General features: G+C 61.5%; 4 non-coding genes across 4 annotated transcripts; all 4 read left to right on the forward strand.

Moving 5' to 3' along the window:
• The first annotated feature begins 6,823 nt into the window (after positions 1-6,823).
• LOC131861764 (5S ribosomal RNA) lies at positions 6,824-6,942 on the forward strand. Its single transcript, XR_009360795.1, has one exon. It is a non-coding gene; the product is annotated as a 5S ribosomal RNA (ribosomal RNA).
• Positions 6,943-12,858: 5,916 nt separating this feature from the next.
• Positions 12,859-12,977, forward strand: LOC131861636 (5S ribosomal RNA). The gene has a single exon (XR_009360670.1). It is a non-coding gene; the product is annotated as a 5S ribosomal RNA (ribosomal RNA).
• Positions 12,978-19,016: 6,039 nt separating this feature from the next.
• Positions 19,017-19,135, forward strand: LOC131861637 (5S ribosomal RNA). The gene has a single exon (XR_009360671.1). It is a non-coding gene; the product is annotated as a 5S ribosomal RNA (ribosomal RNA).
• A 5,914-nt stretch (positions 19,136-25,049) lies between these two features.
• On the forward strand, positions 25,050-25,168 carry LOC131861638 (5S ribosomal RNA). Its single transcript, XR_009360672.1, has one exon. It is a non-coding gene; the product is annotated as a 5S ribosomal RNA (ribosomal RNA).
• Positions 25,169-25,494: the final 326 nt, after the last annotated feature.

Below are 25,494 nucleotides of genomic sequence, written 5' to 3' on the forward strand. Positions count from 1 at the left end.
AAACCAATATCCTTGGTCATTGAACTCTCCTTCAACTCGGCTGTGCTCCCAGAACAACTCGCCTATGGACCATGTCCACTTTTCGGTCATGCAACTCATCCATCTTTGTCACCCTCTTGGACTCGCCTCATGGCTCGGCTCCACATGAGCACACTTTCAGAACCCAGTCCCTACTACCACATTTGACCCCCACTCTAGGGCCTCGAGATCCCGGATCTCAATGCAAATCCCACTTCAGGTAACTTAGGTGCGTGCCCGGCACATCACCCCACTTGTTCCACAAGACACATGGACTTCCAGCTCTGCAACTCAACCCACATAGCTTGCCCAACTCTCAAGCTCCAACATTCCGATATAGATAGCCCATTGCACGGCCATCCCCCTTACAAGATCTTGGGTACTCCATTTCCCCAACCGGGACAATCCATTGCACGATCATCCTTCTCGCAAGAGCCTAGGTACTCCACTTCCCTAGTCCTCGGGTCATAGACAGCTCCCCGGGAGTCATCCCCAACATTGGCTCAGTTACTCCGCTTCACTGAGATAGGGACCATGAGAATGCATCCACCAGTAAACCTCACCATCCAATGATAAGGCGGGGTTACTCTACTTCACCCCTAATGTCCATGTAGGACCTCTATCTCCCTGAGACTAGAGGGCAGGGTTACTCTTCTTCACCCCTAGGAGGAGGTGTCTACCGCAGACCACCTTGGTGCACTCCTGGCACTCGGCTATTCTTTCAACCGACCCCCATATATAAGTTTTTCGTCCAATTCTCACAAAACTGTAGCTTGGCATTAACCTTTTGTCAATCACCACAACTTCCACCTGCTGAGAATAACAAGGGACTTACAACCCCAGAAGCCTACTGATCTCCCTGAGACAGCAGCCCCTTACATAAGTTATTTGTCCGATTCTCAAGCAGCCGAAGTCTGGTCATCGAATCGGGTCAAAGACCACAACTTCCGACTTTACCCACAATGCAAGTCATCGAATCGAACATCGGCCCCCGAGTCGGACTCCATGCGTATGTCAGGTCATCGGACCCAAATTCCGCCTTCCTGCGCATGGCGGGCCATCAATATCAACTCGGTCATCGGACCCAAACTCCGCCTTTCTGCGCATGGCACGCCTTCAAATCGGTCATCGGACCCAAATTCCGCCTTCCTGTGCATGGCGGGCCATCAACATCAACTCGGTCATCGGACCCAAATTCCGCCTTTCTGCGCATGGCACGCCATCAACTCGGTCATCGGACCCAAATTCCGCCTTCCTGCGCATGGCAGGTCATCGGACACAAATTCAGACCTCGCCAATATGCCTACGTATCGAATCGGTCATCGGACCCAACTTCCGACTTCATCCATACTGTAGGGTCTTTGAGGTTGGCGCGGTGCGCTCAACCCGGGGAGTCGACCCATCGAAGCATACACCTCCCCTATATAAGCTATTTGTCCGATTCCCACACCTGTGTAGTTTGCACCTCTGACCAGGACATCGACCCCAACTTCCGAACTCGACTGCAACGACGGCACCAGCGCCTTGGTGCGCACCTTGCGACGCACAGTCCCAACATTCGCCTTCCTGCACATGGCAGGTCATCGGACCCAAATTCCGACCTCGCGAGTATGCCTACATATCGAATCGGTCATCGGACACAACTTCCGACTTCATCCATACCGTAGGGTCTTTGAGGTTGGCGCGGTGCGCTCAACCCGGGGAGTCGACCCAACGAAGCATACACCTCCCCTATATAAGCTATTTGTCCGATTCCCACACCTGTGTAGTTTGCACCTCCGATCAGGACATCGACCCCAACTTCCGAACTCGCCTGCAACGACCGAACCAGCGCCTTGGTGCGCACCTTGCAACGCACAGTGCCAACATTCGCCTTCCTGCACATGGCAGGTCATCGGACCCAAATTCCGACCTCGCGAGTATGCCTACATATCGAATCGGTCATCGGACCCAACTTCCGACTTCATCCATACCGTAGGGTCTTTGAGGTTGGCGCGGTGCGCTCAACCCGGGGAGTCGACCCAACGAAGCATACACCTCCCCTATATAAGCTATTTGTCCGATTCCCACACCTGTGTAGCTTGCACCTCCGATCAGGACATCGACCCCAACTTCCGAACTCGACTAAAAAGACCGCACCAGCACCTTGGTGTGCACCTTGCAACGCACAGTGCCAACATTCGCCTTCCTGCACATGGCAGGTCATCGGACCCAAATTCCGACCTCATGAGCATACCTACTAATCGAATCGGTCATCGGACCCAACTTCCGACTTCATCCATACCGTAGGGTCTTTGAGGTTGGCGCGGTGCGCTCAACCTGGGGAGTCGACCCATCGAAGCATACACCTCCCCTATATAAGCTATTTGTCCGATTCCGACACCTGTGTAGTTTGCACCTCCGCTCAGGACATCGACCCCAACTTCCGAACTCGCCTGCAACGACCGAACCAGCGCCTTGGTGCGCACCAAAAGTGCGCACTTTTGGAGGGCACTTTTGTGCGCTCCAAAGGTGCGCACTTTTGGAGGGCACTTTTGTGCGCTCCAAAGGTGCGCACTTTTGGAGGGCACTTTTTGGAGGGCACTTTTGTGCGCTCCAAAGGTGCGCACTTTTGGAGGGCACTTTTTGGAGGGCACTTTTCTGCGCTCCAAAGGTGCGCACTTTTGGAGGGCACTTTTTGGAGGGCACTTTTCTGCGCTCCAAAGGTGCGCACTTTTGGAGGGCACTTTTTGGAGGGCACTTTTCTGCGCTCCAAAGGTGCGCACTTTTGGAGGGCACTTTTTGGAGGGCACTTTTCTGCGCTCCAAAGGTGCGCACTTTTGGAGGGCACTTTTGTGCACTCCAAAGGTGCACACTTTTGGAGGGCACTTTTTGGAGGGCACTTTTCTGCACTCCAAAGGTGCGCACTTTTGGAGGGCACTTTTTGGAGGGCACTTTTGTGCGCTCCAAAGGTGCGCACTTTTGGAGGGCACTTTTTGGAGGGCACTTTTGTGCGCTCCAAAGGTGCGCACTTTTGGAGGGCACTTTTGTGCACTCCAAAGGTGCGCACTTTTGGAGGGCACTTTTCCTGCGCTCCAAAGGTGCACACCTAGGTGAGCACCTTCGACCACACCTTGTAGCACACCAAACTCTGACTTTCGACTTCATCCGCAATGCAGGGTCTTTGAGGTTGGCGCAATGCGCACAACCAGGGGAGTCGACCCATCAAACCCAACACCTCCCCTATATAAGCTATTTGTCTGATTCTCATACATGCGTAGCCTGCAGGAGCAATTAGGACATCGACCCCAACTTTCGGCTTCTAAACGAAAACAAGGTCTTTGAGGTTGGTGTAATGCGAACAACTAGGGGAGTCAACCCATCAAACCCAACACCTCCCCTATATAAGCTATTTGTCTGATTCTCATACATGTGTAGTCTACAGGAGCAATTAGGACATCGACCCCAACTTTTGACTTCTTAACGAAAACAAGGTCTTTGAGGTTGACGTAATGCGCACAACCAGGGGAGTCGACCCATCAAACCCAACACCTCCCCTATATAAGCTATTTGTCCGATTCTCATACATGTGTAGCCTACAGGAGCCATTAGGACATTGACCCCAACTTTTGACTTCTTAACGAAAACAAGGTCTTTGAGGTTGGCGTAATGCGCACAACCAAGGGAGTTGACCCATCAAACCCAACACCTCCCCTATATAAGCTATTTGTCTGATTCTCATACATGTGTAGCCTGCAACAACGATTAGGACATCCACCCCAACTTCTGAATTCGTCTGCGTTGACCGCACCAAAGGTGCACGCCTTGGTGCTCACCAAAATCCGACTTCCGACTTCTTCTGCTATGCGGGGTCTTTGAGGTTGGCGCAGTGCGCACAACCAGGGGAGTCAACCCACCGAATGCAACACCTCCCCTATATAAGCTATTTGTCTGATTCTCATACATGCGTAGACTGCAGCAATGATTAGGACATCCACCCCAACTTTTGACTTCTTAAACAAGACAGGGTCTTTGAAGTTGGTGCAGTGCACACAACCAGGGGAGTCGACCCATCAAACGCAACACCTCCCCTATATAAAGCTATTTGTCCGATTCTCATACGTGTAGTCTGCAGCAGCGATTAGGACATCGACCCCAACTTCCGAATTCGTTTGCATTGACCGCACCAAAGGTGCACGCCTTGGTGTGCACCTTGGAGTGCACTTTGGTGCTCACCTCGGTGCACACTTTGGTGTGCACCTCGGTGTGCACCAAAGGTGCGCACCTTGGAGCGCACCAAAGGTGTACACTTTGGAGCGCACCACATAGGGTCTTTGAGAGGTTGGCGCAGTGCGCACACCAAGGTGGGTGTTGAGGTGCGTGCCGAGGTGGGTGGGTGCTAGGGTGCGCTCCATGGTGGGTGCCAGGGTGGGTGCGTGCTAGGGTGGATTCCAAAGAGGGTCATAGGGTGGGTGCCAAGGTGGGTTGGTGATATAGTGGGTTCAAAGGTGGGTACTAGGGTGGGTTCCAAGGTGGGTCACAAGTTGGGTGCCAGGATGCGTGGGTGTTAGGTTGGGTGCCAAGGTGGGCTCCTGCGTGGGTGGGTGCTAGGGTGGGTTTCAAGGTGGACGCGAGGGCGGGTGCCAAGGTGGGTAACAAGTTGGGTGTTAGGATGGGTGAGTGCTAGAGTGGGTGCCAAGGTGGGTGGGTGCTAAGGTGGATGCCAAGGTGGTTCACAGGGTGGGTGGGTTCTAGGGTGAGTTCCAAGGTGGGTCACAGGTTTAGTGCTAGGGTGCGTGTCAAGGCGGGTGTCGAGGTGCCTGGGTGCTAGGGTGTGGATGCCAATGTGGGTCATAGGGTGGGTACTAGGGTGGGCTGCAATGTGGGTGCCAAGGTGGGTAACATGCTCGGTTGGTTCTAAATTGGGTGTCAGGGTGGGTGTGCACCCACCTTGCCCGAGGTGGGTGCCAAGGTGCCAGTGTGGGTGGGTGCTAAGGTGGATGCCAAGGTGGGTGAGAAGGTGGGTGATAGGTTGAGTGGTAGGATGGGTGGGTGCCAAGATGGGTCACAGGGTGGGTGCAAGGGTGGGTAGGTGCTAGGGTTGGTGTCAGGGTGGGTGGGTGCTAGGTTGGGTTCCAAGGTGGGTGCGAGGGTGAGTGTCAAGGTGGGTCACAGGTTAGGTGCTAGGATGGGTGAGTGCTAGGGTGCAAAGGTGCCAGGGTGGGTGCTAGGATGGGTCGATGCTAGGGTGAGTGGCAAGGTGGGTCCACAAGTGTCAAGGTGGGTGCCGAGGTGGGTGCCAACTTGGGTTCCAAGGTGGGTGCCAAGTGGGCGACTGCTATGGTGGATGCCAAGGTGGGTCACGGGGTGGGTGCCAAGTTGCTAGGTTGTGTTCCAAGGTGGGTGCCAACGTGGCTGCTAGGGTGCGTGGGTTAAAGGGTGTGTCACAACGTGGGTGCCAGGATGGGTGCGCACCCACACTGGCCAAGACGGGTGCAAGGTTGGGTTCCAAGCCCGGTCACAGGCTGGGTGCTAGGATGGGTGGGTGCCAAGGTGGGCACCAGGGTGGGTGCACCCACCCTGGCCAAGGTGGGTCACGGGGTGGGTCCTAGGGTGGGTAACAGGGTGGGTACTAAGGTGCGTGCCAAGGTGGGTCATGGGGTGGGTGCCAAGGTGGGCACCAGGGTGGGTGTGCACCAACCCTAGCCAGGGTAGGTCACGGGGTGGTTGTCGGGGTGGGCGTCAAGGAGCCAAGGTGGGTGGCAAGTAGCCAAGTTGCGTGCCAAGGTGGGTGTCGGGGTGGGTGCCAAGGATCCAAGGTGGGTGCCAAGGAACCAAGGTGGGTGTCTGGGTGGGTGCCGAGGTGGGAGCCAGGGTGGGTCCCAAGGTGAGTGCAAAGGTGGGTGCCAGGGTCAAGGTGAGTGCCAATGTGGGTTCCAAGGTGCCAGGGTCAGGGTGAGTGCCAATGTGGGTTCAAAGGTGCTAAGTTGGGTGCGAGGTTGGGTGCGAGGGTGGGTGGGTGCCAAGGTGTGCTAGGTGGAAGCCCGGGTGGGTCGGCATCCCATGGGTGTCGAGTTGGGTGCCTGATGGGTGCTTCTTGTCAAGTTTTAGTCGTCGGGACTCATTTCGAGCCTTAGAGGTCGTTTCTTGTCCGGTTGCCCTGTCTTCGACCTGGGAACCCAATTTTGGTCCTCGGGTCCCATTTTTTTTTGTCTCGCATCCCACTTTTGGCCTGTGGCCTTTTCGGGGTCGATTCTCGTTTTGGGCATCAGAGCATGTTTCTTCTCCTAAAACCCAATATTTGTTTATTAAGTCTCGGAACACATTTTTGTTCTCGTGGACCCATCATGGGTCTTGGAACGCATTTGTGGTCCTTGGGTCCCATTTTGCATCCCGAAACTTGTGTTTTGGTGCTTGATCCCTATTTTGGGTGCCCACCTTGCACCAAGTGCGCACCCGGGGCAAACCGAGCGCCTTGGTGCACCGGGGCAAGATCGAGCGTGCACCCGAGGCGCCCCGAACATGCACCAAGGTGCACTCGGCCCACATGTGAGCGCAGGTCGTTGCGCCCGAGGTGGTGTGTGGGCACCGCGTTGCAGACGGGACACTGCACGCACACGACGCCCCGTCCAGGTGCACGCACGTAGGCCGGGCCGGGTGCACACCCGACGCCCTAGCAAGGTGCGCGCACCCGGGCAGGGCTCACACTTGGCGAACGGGGCGCACTTCGCGAGGGAGGGTGTGCACCTCGACGGGGGTGGGTGGCCGGGGTGGATTCGCACGTGGGTCGCGGTTTGCTAAGTACACACTGCGACAAGCTCATAACGGGTGCGATCATACCAGCGTTAGTGCACCGGATCCCATCAGAACTCCGCAGTTAAGCGCGCTTGGGCCGGAGTAGTACTAGGATGGGTGACCTCCCGGGAAGTCCCGGTGTTGCACCCTTTCTTAGTTTTTCGCCGGGCGTCGCAATGCTATTTGAATAAACCTTTTGCCCGTTTGCGTTCTCGTCGGGGCCGGGCCGGGCCGGGGTGCGCTGCCCGCACTACCGCGCGCGCGGGGGGCGACACCGAGCGCGCACCCGAGGCGCCCCGAGCACACAGGCCACGGTGCAACCCGGGCGTTGTGCGCGCACCCCGGTGCGCCCGAGGTGCTGCGCGCGCACCCAGGTGAAATCGGTGTGCACCTCGGCCAGTGCGCGCTCGGTCGAGTCGCGCACGTTGGCCAAGGTGCACGGTGATGTTTCTTACTCTAAGGTTCCGCACCAGACGCCCGGGACAGGTGAGCGAAGCTGGGCGGGGCCGGGTGCGCGGCCGGGGCAGGTGCACGCAGCTGGAGAGAGCTTTGGAGCACACCAGAGGTGCGCACCTTGGAGCACACTTCGGAGCGCACCAATGATGCGCTCCATTCAAAAGTTTCCTGAAAAGGCAAAAAAAGTTGAGATTATAGAATTTCCCACTTGAGAGATTGTAAAAAAAAAAAATTTAAAATGAAGGAAACGCGGGTGCCAAGGTGTGCGCGCCCGGGTGCGCAGCCCAGCCAAGGTGTGCGCACCAAGGCGCCCACCCTGGCGAAGGTGCACGCAAGGTGCGCACCCGAGGCAAACCGGACAATTAACCCAACTTTCGACTTCGCGCGCACCTGCGCACCTTGGAGCGCACTTCGGAGCGCTCCTTGTTGCGCACCAATCTTGGGCACCTCGGAGTGCACCATGGCGCCCACCAAGGTGCGCACCCGGGGCAAACCGAGCTCCGACTTCGTGCGCACCTTGGAGCGCACGAAAGGTGCGCACCATGGCGCCCACCAAGGTGCGCAGCCCAGCCAAGGCGTGCGCATCAAGGTGCGCACCCTGGCGAAGGTGCGCACCCGGGGCAAACCGAGCTCCGACTTCGTGCGCACCTTGGAGCGCACAAAGGGTGCGCAACCCAGCCAAGGTGTGCGCACCCCGGGCAAACCGAGCTCCGAATCGTGCGCACCTTGGAGCACACTTCGGAGCCCTCCTTGGTGCGCACCGATGTTGCGCACCTCGGAGCGCACCCGGGGAAAACAATGCAATTAACCCGACTTTCGACTTCGTGGGCACCTCGGAGCGCTCTCGGGTTCGCACCTCGGAGCACACCGAGGTGCGCACCTTTGATGCGCTGCCTTCACCAATTTCCAGAAAAGGCAAGAAAACATTGAGAAGGTGTGCGCACCGAGGTGCCCACCCTGCCGAAGGTGCACGCGAGGTGCGCACCCGGGGCAAACCGGGCTCCGACTTCGTGCACGCCATGCTGCGCACCTTGGAGGGCCATGGTGCGCACCTTGGAGCACACTTCGGAGCGCTCAATGGTGCCCAACCCAGCCAAGGTGCCCACCGCGGCGAAGGTGCACGCGAGGTGCGCACCCGGGGCAAACCGGGCTCCGACTTCGTGCACGCCGCACCTTGGAGCACACTTCGGAGCGCTCCTTGGTGCGCACCAGGGCGCGCAACCCAGCCGAGGTGCCCACCCCGGCGAAGGTGCACGCGGGGTGCGCACCCGAGGCAAACCGGGCTCCGACTTCGTGCACGCCATGGTGCCCACCGCGGCGAAGGTGCACGCGAGGTGCGCACCCGGGGCAAACCGGGCTCCGACTTCGTGCACGCCGCACCTTGGAGCACACTTCGGAGCGCTCCTTGGTGCGCACCAGGGCGCGCAACCCAGCCGAGGTGCCCACCCCGGCGAAGGTGCACGCGAGGTGCGCACCCGGGGCAAACCGGGCTCCGACTTCGTGCACGCCATGGTGCCCACCGCGGCGAAGGTGCACGCGAGGTGCGCACCCGGGGCAAACCGGGCTCCGACTTCGTGCACGCCGCACCTTGGAGCACACTTCGGAGCGCTCCTTGGTGCGCACCATGGTGCCCACCAGGGCGCGCAACCCCGCCGAAGGTGCACGCGAGGTGCGCACCCGGGGCAAACCGGGCTCCGACTTCGTGCACGCCGCACCTTGGAGCACACTTCGGAGCGCTCCTTGGTGCGCACCAGGGCGCGCAACCCCGCCGAAGGTGCACGCGAGGTGCGCACCCGGGGCAAACCGGGCTCCGACTTCGTGCACGCCATGGTGCGCACCAGGGTGCCCACCGCGGCGAAGGTGCGCACCCGGGGCAAACCGGGCTCCGACTTCGTGCACGCCGCACCTTGGAGCACACTTCGGAGCGCTCCTTGGTGCGCACCAGGGCGCGCAACCCAGCCGAGGTGCCCACCCCGGCGAAGGTGCACGCGAGGTGCGCACCCGGGGCAAACCGGGCTCCGACTTCGTGCACGCCATGGTGCCCACCGCGGCGAAGGTGCGCACCCGGGGCAAACCGGGCTAGGACTTCGTGCACGCCGCACCTTGGAGCACACTTCAGAGCGCTCCTTGGTGCGCACCATGGTGCCCACCAGGCCGCGCAACCCAGCCAAGGTGTGCGCACCAAGGTGCACGCGAGGTGCGCACCCGGGGCAAACCGGGGTCCGGCTTCGTGCACGCCGCACCTTGGAGCACACATCGGGGCGCTCCCGGGTTCGCACCGGCGTTGCGCACCGTGGTGGGCACCTCGGAGCGCACCGTGGTGGGCACCTCGGAGCACACCAAGGTGGGCAGCGAGGTGCGCACCTTTGATGCGATGCCTTCACTAATTTCCATAAAAGGCAAAAGAAAACGAGATTTTAAAATTTCCGTTTTGAAAGATAGTGAGAAAAAGGGAATGCTGGTGCCATCTTGAGCCCGCCCTGGTGCGCAGCCCAGCCAAGGTGTGCGCACCAAGGTGCCCACCCTGGCGAAGGTGCGCGCCCGGGCAATTAACCCAACTTCCAACTTCGCGCGCGCCAGGGTGGGAGCGCACCCAACAACCGGGCCTGGGAAGAGCCAATGCGAGAAACCCCACCAAACGCTCTGACAAAAAAAGAGGGGGCGCTCCAGTAACCCCGCTTCGGAGCGCACCCTGGGCAAACCCAGCCAGGGTGCCCACCCCGGCCAAGGTGCAGGCGAGGTGCGCACCCGGGGCAAACCGGGCTCCGACAACGTGCACGCCGCACCTTGGAGCACACTTCGTAGCGCTCCCGGGTGCGCACCTCAGAGCACACCAAGGTGGGCAGCGAGGTGCGCACCTTTGATGCGCTGCCTTCACTAATTTCCAGAAAAGGCAAAAAAAAGAGGAGATTTTAAAATTTCCGTTTTGAAAGATAGTGAAAAAAACGGAACGCGGGTGCCATCTTGAGCCCGCCCGGGTGCACAGCCCAGGTAAGGTGCCCACCCTGGCAAAGGTGCGCACCCGGGCAATTAACCCTACTTCCGACTTCGTGCGCGCCAGGGTGGCAACCGGGCCTGGGAAGAGCCAATGCGAGAAACCCCACCAAACGCTCCGACAAAAAAAGAGGCGGCGCTCCAATAACCCCGCTTCGGAGCGCAGCCGGGGCAAACCCAGCCAAGGTGCCCACCCCGACGAAGGTGCACGCGAGGTGCGCACCCGGGGCAAACCGGGCTCCGACAACGTGCACGCAGCACCTTGGAGCACACTTCGAAGCACTCCCGGGTGCCCACCGGCGTTGCGCACCGTGGTGGGCAGCGAGGTGCGCACCTTTGATGCGCTGCCTTCACTAATTTCCAGAAAAGGCAAAAAAAAATGAGATTTTAAAATTTCCGTTTTGAAAGATAGTGAAAAAAACGGAACGCGGGTGCCATCTTGAGCCCGCCCTGGTGCGCAGCCCAGGCAAGGCATGCGCACCAAGGTGCCCACCCGCGGTGCACACCCGGGGCAAACCGGGCTCCGACTTCGTGCAGGCCGCACCTTGGAGCACACTTCGGAGCGCTCCTTGGTGCGCACCATGGTGCCCACCAGGGCGCACCCGGGGCAAACCGGGCTCCGACTTCGTGCACGCCGCACCTTGGAGCACACATCGGAGCGCTCCCAGGTTCGCACCAGCGTTGCGCACCTTTGATGCGCTGCCTTCACTAATTTCCAGAAAAGGCAAAAAAAAACGATATTTTAAAATTTCCGTTCTGAAAGATAGTGAAAAAAACGGAACGCGGGTGCCATCTTGAGCCCTTCCTGGTGCGCAGCCCAGGCAAGTTGTGCGCACCAAGGTGCCCACCCTGGCGGAGGTGCGCGCCCGGGGCAAACCGGGCTCCGACTTCGTGCACTGCATGGTGCCCACCAAGGCGCGCAACCCAGCCAAGGTGCCCACCGCAGCGAAGGTGCACGCGAGGTGCGCACCTGAGGTGCACACCCGGGGCAAACCGAGCTCCGACTTCGTGCACGCCGCACCTTGGAGCACACTTCAGAGCGCTCCTTGGTGCGCACCAGGGCGCGCAACCCAGCCAAGGTGCTCACCCCGGCGAAGGTGCACGCGAGGTGCGCACCCGGGGCAAGCCGGGCTCGGACTTCGTGCACGCCGCACCTTGGAGCACACATCGGAGCGCTCCCGGGTTCGCACCAGCATTGCGCACCTTTGATGCGCTGCCTTCACTAATTTCCAGAAAAGGCAAAAAAAAAAAAAAAACGAGATTTTAAAATTTCCGTTTTGAAAGATAGTGAAAAAAACGGAACGCGGGTGCCATCTTGAGCCCGCCCTGGTGTGCAGCCCAGGCAAGTTGTGCGCACCAAGGCACCCACCCTGGCCAAGGTGGGTCACGGGGTGGGTCCTAGGGTGGGTAACGGGGTGGGTACTAAGGTGCGTGCCAAGGTGGGTCATGGGGTGGGTGCCAAGGTGGGCACCAGGGTGGGTGTGCACCAACCCTAGCCAGGGTAGGTCACGGGGTGGTTGTCGGGGTGGGCGTCAAGGAGCCAAGGTGGGTGGCAAGTAGCCAAGTTGCGTGCCAAGGTGGGTGTCGGGGTGGGTGCCAAGGATCCAAGGTGGGTGCCAAGGAACCAAGGTGGGTGTCTGGGTGGGTGCCGAGGTGGGAGCCAGGGTGGGTCCCAAGGTGAGTGCAAAGGTGGGTGCCAGGGTCAAGGTGAGTGCCAATGTGGGTTCCAAGGTGCCAGGGTCAGGGTGAGTGCCAATGTGGGTTCAAAGGTGCTAAGTTGGGTGCGAGGTTGGGTGCGAGGGTGGGTGGGTGCCAAGGTGTGCTAGGTGGAAGCCCGGGTGGGTCGGCATCCCATGGGTGTCGAGTTGGGTGCCTGATGGGTGCTTCTTGTCAAGTTTTAGTCGTCGGGACTCATTTCGAGCCTTAGAGGTCGTTTCTTGTCCGGTTGCCCTGTCTTCGACCTGGGAACCCAATTTTGGTCCTCGGGTCCCATTTTTTTTTGTCTCGCATCCCACTTTTGGCCTGTGGCCTTTTCGGGGTCGATTCTCGTTTTGGGCATCAGAGCATGTTTCTTCTCCTAAAACCCAATATTTGTTTATTAAGTCTCGGAACACATTTTTGTTCTCGTGGACCCATCATGGGTCTTGGAACGCATTTGTGGTCCTTGGGTCCCATTTTGCATCCCGAAACTTGTGTTTTGGTGCTTGATCCCTATTTTGGGTGCCCACCTTGCACCAAGTGCGCACCCGGGGCAAACCGAGCGCCTTGGTGCACCGGGGCAAGATCGAGCGTGCACCCGAGGCGCCCCGAACATGCACCAAGGTGCACTCGGCCCACATGTGAGCGCAGGTCGTTGCGCCCGAGGTGGTGTGTGGGCACCGCGTTGCAGACGGGACACTGCACGCACACGACGCCCCGTCCAGGTGCACGCACGTAGGCCGGGCCGGGTGCACACCCGACGCCCTAGCAAGGTGCGCGCACCCGGGCAGGGCTCACACTTGGCGAACGGGGCGCACTTCGCGAGGGAGGGTGTGCACCTCGACGGGGGTGGGTGGCCGGGGTGGATTCGCACGTGGGTCGCGGTTTGCTAAGTACACACTGCGACAAGCTCATAACGGGTGCGATCATACCAGCGTTAGTGCACCGGATCCCATCAGAACTCCGCAGTTAAGCGCGCTTGGGCCGGAGTAGTACTGGGATGGGTGACCTCCCGGGAAGTCCCGGTGTTGCACCCTTTTTTAGTTTTTCGCCGGGCGTCGCAATGCTATTTGAATAAACCTTTTGCCCGTTTGCGTTCTCGTCGGGGCCGGGCCGGGCCGGGGTGCGCTGCCCGCACTACCGCGCGCGCGGGGGCGACACCGAGCGCGCACCCGAGGCGCCCCGAGCACACAGGCCACGGTGCAACCCGGGCGTTGTGCGCGCACCCCGGTGCGCCCGAGGTGCTGCGCGCGCACCCAGGTGAAATCGGTGTGCACCTCGGCCAGTGCGCGCTCGGTCGAGTCGCGCACGTTGGCCAAGGTGCACGGTGATGTTTCTTACTCTAAGGTTCCGCACCAGACGCCCGGGACAGGTGAGCGAAGCTGGGCGGGGCCGGGTGCGCGGCCGGGGCAGGTGCACGCAGCTGGAGAGAGCTTTGGAGCACACCAGAGGTGCGCACCTTGGAGCACACTTCGGAGCGCACCAATGATGCGCTCCATTCAAAAGTTTCCTGAAAAGGCAAAAAAAGTTGAGATTATAGAATTTCCCACTTGAGAGATTGTAAAAAAAAAAAATTTAAAATGAAGGAAACGCGGGTGCCAAGGTGTGCGCGCCCGGGTGCGCAGCCCAGCCAAGGTGTGCGCACCAAGGCGCCCACCCTGGCGAAGGTGCACGCAAGGTGCGCACCCGAGGCAAACCGGACAATTAACCCAACTTTCGACTTCGCGCGCACCTGCGCACCTTGGAGCGCACTTCGGAGCGCTCCTTGGTGCGCACCAATCTTGGGCACCTCGGAGTGCACCATGGCGCCCACCAAGGTGCGCAGCCCAGCCAAGGCGTGCGCATCAAGGTGCGCACCCTGGCGAAGGTGCGCACCCGGGGCAAACCGAGCTCCGACTTCGTGCGCACCTTGGAGCGCACGAAAGGTGCGCACCATGGCGCCCACCAAGGTGCGCAGCCCAGCCAAGGCGTGCGCATCAAGGTGCGCACCCTGGCGAAGGTGCGCACCCGGGGCAAACCGAGCTCCGACTTCGTGCGCACCTTGGAGCGCACAAAGGGTGCGCAACCCAGCCAAGGTGTGCGCACCCCGGGCAAACCGAGCTCCGAATCGTGCGCACCTTGGAGCACACTTCGGAGCCCTCCTTGGTGCGCACCGATGTTGCGCACCTCGGAGCGCACCCGGGGAAAACAATGCAATTAACCCGACTTTCGACTTCGTGGGCACCTCGGAGCGCTCTCGGGTTCGCACCTCGGAGCACACCGAGGTGCGCACCTTTGATGCGCTGCCTTCACCAATTTCCAGAAAAGGCAAGAAAACATTGAGAAGGTGTGCGCACCGAGGTGCCCACCCTGGCGAAGGTGCACGCGAGGTGCGCACCCGGGGCAAACCGGGCTCCGACTTCGTGCACGCCATGCTGCGCACCTTGGAGGGCCATGGTGCGCACCTTGGAGCACACTTCGGAGCGCTCAATGGTGCCCAACCCAGCCAAGGTGCCCACCGCGGCGAAGGTGCACGCGAGGTGCGCACCCGGGGTAAACCGGGCTCCGACTTCGTGCACGCCGCACCTTGGAGCACACTTCGGAGCGCTCCTTGGTGCGCACCAGGGCGCGCAACCCAGCCGAGGTGCCCACCCCGGCGAAGGTGCACGCGGGGTGCGCACCCGGGGCAAACCGGGCTCCGACTTCGTGCACGCCATGGTGCCCACCGCGGCGAAGGTGCACGCGAGGTGCGCACCCGGGGCAAACCGGGCTCCGACTTCGTGCACGCCGCACCTTGGAGCACACTTCGGAGCGCTCCTTGGTGCGCACCAGGGCGCGCAACCCAGCCGAGGTGCCCACCCCAGCGAAGGTGCACGCGAGGTGCGCACCCGGGGCAAACCGGGCTCCGACTTCGTGCACGCCATGGTGCCCACCGCGGCGAAGGTGCACGCGAGGTGCGCACCCGGGGCAAACCGGGCTCCGACTTCGTGCACGCCATGGTGCCCACCGCGGCGAAGGTGCACGCGAGGTGCGCACCCGGGGCAAACCGGGCTCCGACTTCGTGCACGCCGCACCTTGGAGCACACTTCGGAGCGCTCCTTGGTGCGCACCATGGTGCCCACCAGGGCGCGCAACCCCGCCGAAGGTGCACGCGAGGTGCGCACCTGGGGCAAACCGGGCTCCGACTTCGTGCACGCCGCACCTTGGAGCACACTTCGGAGCGCTCCTTGGTGCGCACCAGGGCGCGCAACCCCGCCGAAGGTGCACGCGAGGTGCGCACCCGGGGCAAACCGGGCTCCGACTTCGTGCACGCCATGGTGCGCACCAGGGTGCCCACCGCGGCGAAGGTGCGCACCCGGGGCAAACCGGGCTCCGACTTCGTGCACGCCGCACCTTGGAGCACACTTCGGAGCGCTCCTTGGTGCGCACCAGGGCGCGCAACCCAGCCGAGGTGCCCACCCCGGCGAAGGTGCACGCGAGGTGCGCACCCGGGGCAAACCGGGCTCCGACTTCGTGCACGCCATGGTGCCCACCGCGGCGAAGGTGCGCACCCGGGGCAAACCGGGCTAGGACTTCGTGCACGCCGCACCTTGGAGCACACTTCGGAGCGCTCCTTGGTGCGCACCATGGTGCCCACCAGGCCGCGCAACCCAGCCAAGGTGTGCGCACCAAGGTGCACGCGAGGTGCGCACCCGGGGCAAACCGGGGTCCGGCTTCGTGCACGCCGCACCTTGGAGCACACATCGGGGCGCTCCCGGGTTCGCACCGGCGTTGCGCACCGTGGTGGGCACCTCGGAGCGCACCGTGGTGGGCACCTCGGAGCACACCAAGGTGGGCAGCGAGGTGCGCACCTTTGATGCGATGCCTTCACTAATTTCCATAAAAGGCAAAAGAAAACGAGATTTTAAAATTTCCGTTTTGAAAGATAGTGAGAAAAAGGGAATGCTGGTGCCATCTTGAGCCCGCCCTGGTGCGCAGCCCAGCCAAGGTGTGCGCACCAAGGTGCCCACCCTGGCGAAGGTGCGCGCCCGGGCAATTAACCCAACTTCCAACTTCGCGCGCGCCAGGGTGGGAGCGCACCCAACAACCGGGCCTGGGAAGAGCCAATGCGAGAAACCCCACCAAACGCTCTGACAAAAAAAGAGGGGGCGCTCCAGTAACCCCGCTTCGGAGCGCACCCTGGGCAAACCCAGCCAGGGTGCCCACCCCGGCCAAGGTGCAGGCGAGGTGCGCACCCGGGGCAAACCGGGCTCCGACAACGTGCACGCCGCACCTTGGAGCACACTTCGTAGCGCTCCCGGGTGCGCACCTCAGAGCACACCAAGGTGGGCAGCGAGGTGCGCACCTTTGATGCGCTGCCTTCACTAATTTCCAGAAAAGGCAAAAAAAAGAGGAGATTTTAAAATTTCCGTTTTGAAAGATAGTGAAAAAAACGGAACGCGGGTGCCATCTTGAGCCCGCCCTGGTGCACAGCCCAGGTAAGGTGCCCACCCTGGCAAAGGTGCGCACCCGGGCAATTAACCCTACTTCCGACTTCGTGCGCGCCAGGGTGGCAACCGGGCCTGGGAAGAGCCAATGCGAGAAACCCCACCAAACGCTCCGACAAAAAAAGAGGCGGCGCTCCAATAACCCCGCTTCGGAGCGCAGCCGGGGCAAACCCAGCCAAGGTGCCCACCCCGACGAAGGTGCACGCGAGGTGCGCACCCGGGGCAAACCGGGCTCCGACAACGTGCACGCAGCACCTTGGAGCACACTTCGAAGCACTCCCGGGTGCCCACCGGCGTTGCGCACCGTGGTGGGCAGCGAGGTGCGCACCTTTGATGCGCTGCCTTCACTAATTTCCAGAAAAGGCAAAAAAAAATGAGATTTTAAAATTTCCGTTTTGAAAGATAGTGAAAAAAACGGAACGCGGGTGCCATCTTGAGCCCGCCCTGGTGCGCAGCCCAGGCAAGGCATGCGCACCAAGGTGCCCACCCGCGGTGCACACCCGGGGCAAACCGGGCTCCGACTTCGTGCAGGCCGCACCTTGGAGCACACTTCGGAGCGCTCCTTGGTGCGCACCATGGTGCCCACCAGGGCGCACCCGGGGCAAACCGGGCTCCGACTTCGTGCACGCCGCACCTTGGAGCACACATCGGAGCGCTCCCAGGTTCGCACCAGCGTTGCGCACCTTTGATGCGCTGCCTTCACTAATTTCCAGAAAAGGCAAAAAAAAACGATATTTTAAAATTTCCGTTCTGAAAGATAGTGAAAAAAACGGAACGCGGGTGCCATCTTGAGCCCTTCCTGGTGCGCAGCCCAGGCAAGTTGTGCGCACCAAGGTGCCCACCCTGGCGGAGGTGCGCGCCCGGGGCAAACCGGGCTCCGACTTCGTGCACTGCATGGTGCCCACCAAGGCGCGCAACCCAGCCAAGGTGCCCACCGCAGCGAAGGTGCACGCGAGGTGCGCACCCGAGGTGCACACCCGGGGCAAACCGAGCTCCGACTTCGTGCACGCCGCACCTTGGAGCACACTTCAGAGCGCTCCTTGGTGCGCACCAGGGCGCGCAACCCAGCCAAGGTGCTCACCCCGGCGAAGGTGCACGCGAGGTGCGCACCCGGGGCAAGCCGGGCTCGGACTTCGTGCACGCCGCACCTTGGAGCACACATCGGAGCGCTCCCGGGTTCGCACCAGCATTGCGCACCTTTGATGCGCTGCCTTCACTAATTTCCAGAAAAGGCAAAAAAAAAAAAAAAACGAGATTTTAAAATTTCCGTTTTGAAAGATAGTGAAAAAAACGGAACGCGGGTGCCATCTTGAGCCCGCCCTGGTGTGCAGCCCAGGCAAGTTGTGCGCACCAAGGCACCCACCCTGGCCAAGGTGGGTCACGGGGTGGGTCCTAGGGTGGGTAACGGGGTGGGTACTAAGGTGCGTGCCAAGGTGGGTCATGGGGTGGGTGCCAAGGTGGGCACCAGGGTGGGTGTGCACCAACCCTAGCCAGGGTAGGTCACGGGGTGGTTGTCGGGGTGGGCGTCAAGGAGCCAAGGTGGGTGGCAAGTAGCCAAGTTGCGTGCCAAGGTGGGTGTCGGGGTGGGTGCCAAGGATCCAAGGTGGGTGCCAAGGAACCAAGGTGGGTGTCTGGGTGGGTGCCGAGGTGGGAGCCAGGGTGGGTCCCAAGGTGAGTGCAAAGGTGGGTGCCAGGGTCAAGGTGAGTGCCAATGTGGGTTCCAAGGTGCCAGGGTCAGGGTGAGTGCCAATGTGGGTTCAAAGGTGCTAAGTTGGGTGCGAGGTTGGGTGCGAGGGTGGGTGGGTGCCAAGGTGTGCTAGGTGGAAGCCCGGGTGGGTCGGCATCCCATGGGTGTCGAGTTGGGTGCCTGATGGGTGCTTCTTGTCAAGTTTTAGTCGTCGGGACTCATTTCGAGCCTTAGAGGTCGTTTCTTGTCCGGTTGCCCTGTCTTCGACCTGGGAACCCAATTTTGGTCCTCGGGTCCCATTTTTTTTTGTCTCGCATCCCACTTTTGGCCTGTGGCCTTTTCGGGGTCGATTCTCGTTTTGGGCATCAGAGCATGTTTCTTCTCCTAAAACCCAATATTTGTTTATTAAGTCTCGGAACACATTTTTGTTCTCGTGGACCCATCATGGGTCTTGGAACGCATTTGTGGTCCTTGGGTCCCATTTTGCATCCCGAAACTTGTGTTTTGGTGCTTGATCCCTATTTTGGGTGCCCACCTTGCACCAAGTGCGCACCCGGGGCAAACCGAGCGCCTTGGTGCACCGGGGCAAGATCGAGCGTGCACCCGAGGCGCCCCGAACATGCACCAAGGTGCACTCGGCCCACATGTGAGCGCAGGTCGTTGCGCCCGAGGTGGTGTGTGGGCACCGCGTTGCAGACGGGACACTGCACGCACACGACGCCCCGTCCAGGTGCACGCACGTAGGCCGGGCCGGGTGCACACCCGACGCCCTAGCAAGGTGCGCGCACCCGGGCAGGGCTCACACTTGGCGAACGGGGCGCACTTCGCGAGGGAGGGTGTGCACCTCGACGGGGGTGGGTGGCCGGGGTGGATTCGCACGTGGGTCGCGGTTTGCTAAGTACACACTGCGACAAGCTCATAACGGGTGCGATCATACCAGCGTTAGTGCACCGGATCCCATCAGAACTCCGCAGTTAAGCGCGCTTGGGCCGGAGTAGTACTGGGATGGGTGACCTCCCGGGAAGTCCCGGTGTTGCACCCTTTTTTAGTTTTTCGCCGGGTGTCGCAATGCTATTTGAATAAACCTTTTGCCCGTTTGCGTTCTCGTCGGGGCCGGGCCGGGCCGGGGTGCGCTGCCCGCACTACCGCGCGCGCGGGGGCGACACCGAGCGCGCACCGAGGCGCCCCGAGCACACAGGCCACGGTGCAACCCGGGCGTTGTGCGCGCACCCCGGTGCGCCCGAGGTGCTGCGCGCGCACCCAGGTGAAATCGGTGTGCACCTCGGCCAGTGCGCGCTCGGTCGAGTCGCGCACGTTGGCCAAGGTGCACGGTGATGTTTCTTACTCTAAGGTTCCGCACCAGACGCCCGGGACAGGTGAGCGAAGCTGGGCGGGGCCGGGTGCGCGGCCGGGGCAGGTGCACGCAGCTGGAGAGAGCTTTGGAGCACACCAGAGGTGCGCACCTTGGAGCACACTTCGGAGCGCACCAATGATGCGCTCCATTCAAAAGTTTCCTGAAAAGGCAAAAAAAGTTGAGATTATAGAATTTCCCACTTGAGAGATTGTAAAAAAAAAAAATTTAAAATGAAGGAAACGCGGGTGCCAAGGTGTGCGCGCCCGGGTGCGCAGCCCAGCCAAGGTGTGCGCACCAAGGCGCCCACCCTGGCGAAGGTGCACGCAAGGTGCGCACCCGAGGCAAACCGGACAATTAACCCAACTTTCGACTTCGCGCGCACCTGCGCACCTTGGAGCGCACTTCGGAGCGCTCCTTGGTGCGCACCAATCTTGGGCACCTCGGAGTGCACCATGGCGCCCACCAAGGTGCGCACCCGGGGCAAACCGAGCTCCGACTTCGTGCGCACCTTGGAGCGCACGAAAGGTGCGCACCATGGCGCCCACCAAGGTGCGCAGCCCAGCCAAGGCGTGCGCATCAAGGTGCGCACCCTGGCGAAGGTGCGCACCCGGGGCAAACCGAGCTCCGACTTCGTGCGCACCTTGGAGCGCACAAAGGGTGCGCAACCCAGCCAAGGTGTGCGCACCCCGGGCAAACCGAGCTCCGAATCGTGCGCACCTTGGAGCACACTTCGGAGCCCTCCTTGGTGCGCACCGATGTTGCGCACCTCGGAGCGCACCCGGGGAAAACAATGCAATTAACCCGACTTTCGACTTCGTGGGCACCTCGGAGCGCTCTCGGGTTCGCACCTCGGAGCACACCGAGGTGCGCACCTTTGATGCGCTGCCTTCACCAATTTCCAGAAAAGGCAAGAAAACATTGAGAAGGTGTGCGCACCGAGGTGCCCACCCTGGCGAAGGTGCACGCGAGGTGCGCACCCGGGGCAAACCGGGCTCCGACTTCGTGCACGCCATGCTGCGCACCTTGGAGGGCCATGGTGCGCACCTTGGAGCACACTTCGGAGCGCTCAATGGTGCCCAACCCAGCCAAGGTGCCCACCGCGGCGAAGGTGCACGCGAGGTGCGCACCCGGGGCAAACCGGGCTCCGACTTCGTGCACGCCGCACCTTGGAGCACACTTCGGAGCGCTCCTTGGTGCGCACCAGGGCGCGCAACCCAGCCGAGGTGCCCACCCCGGCGAAGGTGCACGCGGGGTGCGCACCCGGGGCAAACCGGGCTCCGACTTCGTGCACGCCATGGTGCCCACCGCGGCGAAGGTGCACGCGAGGTGCGCACCCGGGGCAAACCGGGCTCCGACTTCGTGCACGCCGCACCTTGGAGCACACTTCGGAGCGCTCCTTGGTGCGCACCAGGGCGCGCAACCCAGCCGAGGTGCCCACCCCGGCGAAGGTGCACGCGAGGTGCGCACCCGGGGCAAACCGGGCTCCGACTTCGTGCACGCCATGGTGCCCACCGCGGCGAAGGTGCACGCGAGGTGCGCACCCGGGGCAAACCGGGCTCCGACTTCGTGCACGCCGCACCTTGGAGCACACTTCGGAGCGCTCCTTGGTGCGCACCATGGTGCCCACCAGGGCGCGCAACCCCGCCGAAGGTGCACGCGAGGTGCGCACCCGGGGCAAACCGGGCTCCGACTTCGTGCACGCCGCACCTTGGAGCACACTTCGGAGCGCTCCTTGGTGCGCACCAGGGCGCGCAACCCCGCCGAAGGTGCACGCGAGGTGCGCACCCGGGGCAAACCGGGCTCCGACTTCGTGCACGCCATGGTGCGCACCAGGGTGCCCACCGCGGCGAAGGTGCGCACCCGGGGCAAACCGGGCTCCGACTTCGTGCACGCCGCACCTTGGAGCACACTTCGGAGCGCTCCTTGGTGCGCACCAGGGCGCGCAACCCAGCCGAGGTGCCCACCCCGGCGAAGGTGCACGCGAGGTGCGCACCCGGGGCAAACCGGGCTCCGACTTCGTGCACGCCATGGTGCCCACCGCGGCGAAGGTGCGCACCCGGGGCAAACCGGGCTAGGACTTCGTGCACGCCGCACCTTGGAGCACACTTTGGAGCGCTCCTTGGTGCGCACCATGGTGCCCACCAGGCCGCGCAACCCAGCCAAGGTGTGCGCACCAAGGTGCACGCGAGGTGCGCACCCGGGGCAAACCGGGGTCCGGCTTCGTGCACGCCGCACCTTGGAGCACACATCGGGGCGCTCCCGGGTTCGCACCGGCGTTGCGCACCGTGGTGGGCACCTCGGAGCGCACCGTGGTGGGCACCTCGGAGCACACCAAGGTGGGCAGCGAGGTGCGCACCTTTGATGCGATGCCTTCACTAATTTCCATAAAAGGCAAAAAAAAACGAGATTTTAAAATTTCCGTTTTGAAAGATAGTGAGAAAAAGGGAATGCTGGTGCCATCTTGAGCCCGCCCTGGTGCGCAGCCCAGCCAAGGTGTGCGCACCAAGGTGCCCACCCTGGCGAAGGTGCGCGCCCGGGCAATTAACCCAACTTCCAACTTCGCGCGCGCCAGGGTGGGAGCGCACCCAACAACCGGGCCTGGGAAGAGCCAATGCGAGAAACCCCACCAAACGCTCTGACAAAAAAAGAGGGGGCGCTCCAGTAACCCCGCTTCGGAGCGCACCCTGGGCAAACCCAGCCAGGGTGCCCACCCCGGCCAAGGTGCAGGCGAGGTGCGCACCCGGGGCAAACCGGGCTCCGACAACGTGCACGCCGCACCTTGGAGCACACTTCGTAGCGCTCCCGGGTGCGCACCTCAGAGCACACCAAGGTGGGCAGCGAGGTGCGCACCTTTGATGCGCTGCCTTCACTAATTTCCAGAAAAGGCAAAAAAAAGAGGAGATTTTAAAATTTCCGTTTTGAAAGATAGTGAAAAAAACGGAACGCGGGTGCCATCTTGAGCCCGCCCTGGTGCACAGCCCAGGTAAGGTGCCCACCCTGGCAAAGGTGCGCACCCGGGCAATTAACCCTACTTCCGACTTCGTGCGCGCCAGGGTGGCAACCGGGCCTGGGAAGAGCCAATGCGAGAAACCCCACCAAACGCTCCGACAAAAAAAGAGGCGGCGCTCCAATAACCCCGCTTCGGAGCGCAGCCGGGGCAAACCCAGCCAAGGTGCCCACCCCGACGAAGGTGCACGCGAGGTGCGCACCCGGGGCAAACCGGGCTCCGACAACGTGCACGCAGCACCTTGGAGCACACTTCGAAGCACTCCCGGGTGCCCACCGGCGTTGCGCACCGTGGTGGGCAGCGAGGTGCGCACCTTTGATGCGCTGCCTTCACTAATTTCCAGAAAAGGCAAAAAAAAATGAGATTTTAAAATTTCCGTTTTGAAAGATAGTGAAAAAAACGGAACGCGGGTGCCATCTTGAGCCCGCCCTGGTGCGCAGCCCAGGCAAGGCATGCGCACCAAGGTGCCCACCCGCGGTGCACGCCCGGGGCAAACCGGGCTCCGACTTCGTGCAGGCCGCACCTTGGAGCACACTTCGGAGCGCTCCTTGGTGCGCACCATGGTGCCCACCAGGGCGCACCCGGGGCAAACCGGGCTCCGACTTCGTGCACGCCGCACCTTGGAGCACACATCGGAGCGCTCCCAGGTTCGCACCAGCGTTGCGCACCTTTGATGCGCTGCCTTCACTAATTTCCAGAAAAGGCAAAAAAAAACGATATTTTAAAATTTCCGTTCTGAAAGATAGTGAAAAAAACGGAACGCGGGTGCCATCTTGAGCCCTTCCTGGTGCGCAGCCCAGGCAAGTTGTGCGCACCAAGGTGCCCACCCTGGCGGAGGTGCGCGCCCGGGGCAAACCGGGCTCCGACTTCGTGCACTGCATGGTGCCCACCAAGGCGCGCAACCCAGCCAAGGTGCCCACCGCAGCGAAGGTGCACGCGAGGTGCGCACCCGAGGTGCACACCCGGGGCAAACCGAGCTCCGACTTCGTGCACGCCGCACCTTGGAGCACACTTCAGAGCGCTCCTTGGTGCGCACCAGGGCGCGCAACCCAGCCAAGGTGCTCACCCCGGCGAAGGTGCACGCGAGGTGCGCACCCGGGGCAAGCCGGGCTCGGACTTCGTGCACGCCGCACCTTGGAGCACACATCGGAGCGCTCCCGGGTTCGCACCAGCATTGCGCACCTTTGATGCGCTGCCTTCACTAATTTCCAGAAAAGGCAAAAAAAAAAAAAAAACGAGATTTTAAAATTTCCGTTTTGAAAGATAGTGAAAAAAACGGAACGCGGGTGCCATCTTGAGCCCGCCCTGGTGTGCAGCCCAGGCAAGTTGTGCGCACCAAGGCACCCACCCTGGCCAAGGTGGGTCACGGGGTGGGTCCTAGGGTGGGTAACGGGGTGGGTACTAAGGTGCGTGCCAAGGTGGGTCATGGGGTGGGTGCCAAGGTGGGCACCAGGGTGGGTGTGCACCAACCCTAGCCAGGGTAGGTCACGGGGTGGTTGTCGGGGTGGGCGTCAAGGAGCCAAGGTGGGTGGCAAGTAGCCAAGTTGCGTGCCAAGGTGGGTGTCGGGGTGGGTGCCAAGGATCCAAGGTGGGTGCCAAGGAACCAAGGTGGGTGTCTGGGTGGGTGCCGAGGTGGGAGCCAGGGTGGGTCCCAAGGTGAGTGCAAAGGTGGGTGCCAGGGTCAAGGTGAGTGCCAATGTGGGTTCCAAGGTGCCAGGGTCAGGGTGAGTGCCAATGTGGGTTCAAAGGTGCTAAGTTGGGTGCGAGGTTGGGTGCGAGGGTGGGTGGGTGCCAAGGTGTGCTAGGTGGAAGCCCGGGTGGGTCGGCATCCCATGGGTGTCGAGTTGGGTGCCTGATGGGTGCTTCTTGTCAAGTTTTAGTCGTCGGGACTCATTTCGAGCCTTAGAGGTCGTTTCTTGTCCGGTTGCCCTGTCTTCGACCTGGGAACCCAATTTTGGTCCTCGGGTCCCATTTTTTTTTGTCTCGCATCCCACTTTTGGCCTGTGGCCTTTTCGGGGTCGATTCTCGTTTTGGGCATCAGAGCATGTTTCTTCTCCTAAAACCCAATATTTGTTTATTAAGTCTCGGAACACATTTTTGTTCTCGTGGACCCATCATGGGTCTTGGAACGCATTTGTGGTCCTTGGGTCCCATTTTGCATCCCGAAACTTGTGTTTTGGTGCTTGATCCCTATTTTGGGTGCCCACCTTGCACCAAGTGCGCACCCGGGGCAAACCGAGCGCCTTGGTGCACCGGGGCAAGATCGAGCGTGCACCCGAGGCGCCCCGAACATGCACCAAGGTGCACTCGGCCCACATGTGAGCGCAGGTCGTTGCGCCCGAGGTGGTGTGTGGGCACCGCGTTGCAGACGGGACACTGCACGCACACGACGCCCCGTCCAGGTGCACGCACGTAGGCCGGGCCGGGTGCACACCCGACGCCCTAGCAAGGTGCGCGCACCCGGGCAGGGCTCACACTTGGCGAACGGGGCGCACTTCGCGAGGGAGGGTGTGCACCTCGACGGGGGTGGGTGGCCGGGGTGGATTCGCACGTGGGTCGCGGTTTGCTAAGTACACACTGCGACAAGCTCATAACGGGTGCGATCATACCAGCGTTAGTGCACCGGATCCCATCAGAACTCCGCAGTTAAGCGCGCTTGGGCCGGAGTAGTACTGGGATGGGTGACCTCCCGGGAAGTCCCGGTGTTGCACCCTTTTTTAGTTTTTCGCCGGGCGTCGCAATGCTATTTGAATAAACCTTTTGCCCGTTTGCGTTCTCGTCGGGGCCGGGCCGGGCCGGGGTGCGCTGCCCGCACTACCGCGCGCGCGGGGGCGACACCGAGCGCGCACCCGAGGCGCCCCGAGCACACAGGCCACGGTGCAACCCGGGCGTTGTGCGCGCACCCCGGTGCGCCCGAGGTGCTGCGCGCGCACCCAGGTGAAATCGGTGTGCACCTCGGCCAGTGCGCGCTCGGTCGAGTCGCGCACGTTGGCCAAGGTGCACGGTGATGTTTCTTACTCTAAGGTTCCGCACCAGACGC

This window comes from Cryptomeria japonica, unplaced genomic scaffold (assembly GCF_030272615.1).
Source record: "Cryptomeria japonica unplaced genomic scaffold, Sugi_1.0 HiC_scaffold_32, whole genome shotgun sequence".
Taxonomy (NCBI): domain Eukaryota; kingdom Viridiplantae; phylum Streptophyta; class Pinopsida; order Cupressales; family Cupressaceae; genus Cryptomeria; species Cryptomeria japonica.